The following is a 4186-nucleotide window of genomic DNA, read 5'->3' on the forward strand; positions in this document are numbered from 1 at the left end:
GTTTTAACAGCAATTCAGATTCATACAACTGTGTTTTAACAGCAAGCAGATTCATACAAATGTGTTTTACATCAGCAAATTTCGCCCCAACTTTCGATCGGCTTCCGGTAACTGTTCCGCTACTATCTATCCTTTCCAAAGTTTCCTGCTTTTTGAATCTCTTCCCTACAACCAGCAAAATACCATCAATTACAAACAAGAATCACCCGTAATTGCTTTGTAAAACACGCAGTACAATGAAAGCTTGATCTTACGTATATGGAACAAGGAAAATCTCTTATCTTCGTCCATGATTTTAGGTATTTTTGGTATGATTTTTGGGGTTTTCGAATTTGGGTTTAGAGGGAGAAAGAGAGAGAGGGAAATTGGCGTGTGTTAAGGAGATGTGATATCTCTGACGGTTATTTTTGATTGGTTTAAAACACACATAAGGACGAAATTGCCCCTACTCATTTAAAACAATCTTTTAAATATAGTTATTTATTACAAGATTGCCATTGATTTAATCTCAACCCTTAAACACACCAATCGGATGGATAAGATCGCTTCCTAGACTTTCTAGGAAAAACACACTTTCCGTAGGAACCCTACTCTCTCTCTCTCTCTCTCTCTCTCTCTATATATATATATATATATATATATATATATATATATATATATATATATATATATATATATATATATATATATATATATATATATATATATATATATATATATATATATATATATATATATAGGGGAAAGTTCATTTGAAAAGAAATTTAATTTGAGAAGAAAAAGAAAAAATGGCATATTAGTGAAATACTATTTCATTTATAACTCATATCATTAATTTTTCTCTCTTTAATTAATTAATCAACTAATCATTAATTATCCTACATATAATCTACAAAACCTACACATATCAAAATATTCCTACATATACCCTACACATTATAGAATTTTATCCTACACAGTCGAAGTTTATCCTACACACCTCGAAATATATCCTACACAGCTCGTAATTTATCCTACACAACTACTAATTTATTCTACACTTTAAATTAAGTTGTTTTTTTTTAATTTGGAAAAAGTATATCTTTTGAAAAGGAGTTACAAACTTAATTTAGTTAGTTATTAAAGGAGAAGAATACAAATTAATGATTTATGTAAGTTTACCTATATACCCTTATATTAAAATTAAATGCAAATATTAAATGAAGTAAAATGAAGCATTCTTATTAGTTGAAAGTTTTTCTTTTTTCTTCTTACAAAAAAATTCTTCTCATTTGAACCTTCCACTATATATATATATATATATATATATATATATATATATATATATATATATATATATATAGGGAGAAGATCATGCGAGAACCACCTCTTATTGTGAGAATCGCGAGAACCAATGTGAACACACAAAAAATGCCTAAAAATAGCTAAAAATCACACAAAAATTTTTTTTTTAATTTTTTAAGATTTTTTATAAAAAAATTGCTACTTTTCGAAGCCAAAAAAAATTTTTTTTTTTAAATTTTTTTTGGCTTCTAAAAGTAGCGATTTTAACATAAAACATATTAAAAAATTCAAAAAAAAAAAATTTTAGATTTTTTTTTGAATTTTTTAGATTTTTTTTAGATTTTTTTAGGTTTTTTGGGGGTTTAGTTTTTAGCATTTTAGCTGGGGGGGGGGGGGTGGGGGGGTGGGGGGGTTTAGGTTTTTGGGGGGAGGGGGGTTTAGGTTTGGGGGGGGGGGGTGGGGTTAGGTTTTTTTTTTTGGGGGGGGGGGGTGGGGGGTTTAGGATTTTTTTTTTTGGGGGGGGGGGGGGTGGGGGTTAGGTTTTTTTAGGTTTTTTTTAGCTATTTTAGGTTGTGTTCACATTGGTTCTCAAGGTCCTCACAATAAGGGTGGTTCTCGCATGAGCCCCTCCCTATATATATATATATATATATATATATATATATATATATATATATATATATATATATATATATATATAATGTGAGGTGCCTATAACTATCCGTTAATGTATGTTAAAAATATATAAACCTATATATAAAAAGACGCCAACAACTGATATGACACTGTGTCATATCATAAAACATAATTTAACTCTTTGAACACATTTTTTTGTATTCATCGATAATCTTATTATTAGCAATTTTTACCATGAATTGAATGATTTACATCACATATGGAGTGAGAAAATGCATATCTTATAAAAAAACTAATTACAAATAATTATCCTTAAAACGTTGTTCGGTTTACAATTGGTTTGTGTGAAAAGAGATAACATAGTTAGTTTCACACAAACAATTGTATAACAGATATAATAGGATGGAATCCGGACATAATAGGGTGGAGTCCTGAGGTAACCTTCAAAACATATAAGGATAGATATTTAGGTAATGAACATGAGAAATAATTATTTTTGTTATATACTTGCATAATTATTAAACATGTCACATGTGACTAAGTATTACGTTTATATATGTCTTAGCTACCATATAATACTATATGGTTATCACTCACCGTCAATTTATGTTAATATATATATATATATATATATGTATATATATGTATATATATAGGGTAATGTTCATGCGAGAACCACCTTTATTGCGAGAATCGCGAGAACCAATGTGAACACAACCTAAAATAGCTAAAAAAAACCTAACCCCCAACCCCCCCCCAATCCCAAGCTAAATGCTAAAAACTAAACCCCCTTACCCCCCCCCCCCCCGAAAAAAAAACCCTAACCCCACCCCCCACCCCCAAAAACCTAACCCCCCCCTCCTCCCCCACCCCAAAGCTAATATGCTAAAAACTAAACCCCCAACAAACCTAAAAAAAATCAAAAAAAATAAAAAAAAATCTAATTTTTTTAATATTTTTTATGTTAAAAGCGCTACTTTTAGTAGCCAAAAAAATTTTAAAAAAAATTAAAATTTTTTTTTGGCTACTAAAAGTAGCGATTTTTTTATAAATAATATCTAAAAAGACGCCAACAACTGATATAACATTTTGTGTCATATCATACACTATAATTTGACTCTTTAAACACAACTTTTTGTATTCACGGGTAATCTTATAATTTGCAAATTTACCATTAATTTTAATGATTTGCGTCACATATGAAGTAAGAAACATGCATGTATTACAAAAAAAAAAAATTAACTACTACTAATTATCCATGTAACATTGTTCGGTTCACAATTGGTTTGGGTCAAACTAGACAAAATAGTTGATTCACAAATAAAATAATTGTATTTAGACAGAATAGGGTGTAGTCTAGAGGTAACCTTCAAAACACATAAATATAGATATATAAATAATTATTTTTTATATAGTTGTACTAATATTAAATATGTCACGTGTGACAAAGTATTATGTGTATATATGTTTTACCTATCGTATAATATGATTTGGCTCTCACTAACCGTTAAATATATGTTATATATATACACACACAATCTATATAGATAAAGAATTCAATAACTTATATAGCATTTAATGTCATATGATACTACGATATAATTTAACTCAATTGAACTCTTTGAACACATCATTTGTATTCACTCGTAATCTTATTATTGGTAAATTTACCTTGAATTTTAATTATTTGCACCACATATGGAGTGAGAAAGATGCATTTATTACAAAATTAAATATTAATTACAATTATTTTTCCTAAAACATTATTTAGTTCAGAATTCATTTGGAAGAAAATAGACAAAATAGTTGGTTTAACAAAAAAAAATGTATTTTAGACATAATACCTGAGGTAAACCGACCAATAATTTATGTTAAAAGACACCTATAAGTGATATAACATTTTGCATGATATCAAACAATATAATTCTTTAACCACATCTTTTTGTTTTCATTGGTAATCTTAATATTGGCAAATTCACCTTGAATTTTTGTAAATTCCATCACATATGGAGTGAGAAACATGCATTTCTGAGAAAAAAATGTATTTTAGACGTAATTCCTAACCTAAACCAACAATTAATTTATGTTAAACAATGTAAACATCTTTATAAATAAAAGGCGCCAATAAGTGATATAATTTTTAGTGTCATACCATGCAAAATAATTTAACTCTTTGAGCACATATTTTTGTATTCACTAGTAATCCTAATATTGGCAAATTTACCTTGGATTTTAATAAATTCCACCACAAATGGAGTGACAGATA

Source organism: Helianthus annuus, chromosome 14 (assembly GCF_002127325.2).
Source record: "Helianthus annuus cultivar XRQ/B chromosome 14, HanXRQr2.0-SUNRISE, whole genome shotgun sequence".
Lineage (NCBI taxonomy): Eukaryota > Viridiplantae > Streptophyta > Magnoliopsida > Asterales > Asteraceae > Helianthus > Helianthus annuus.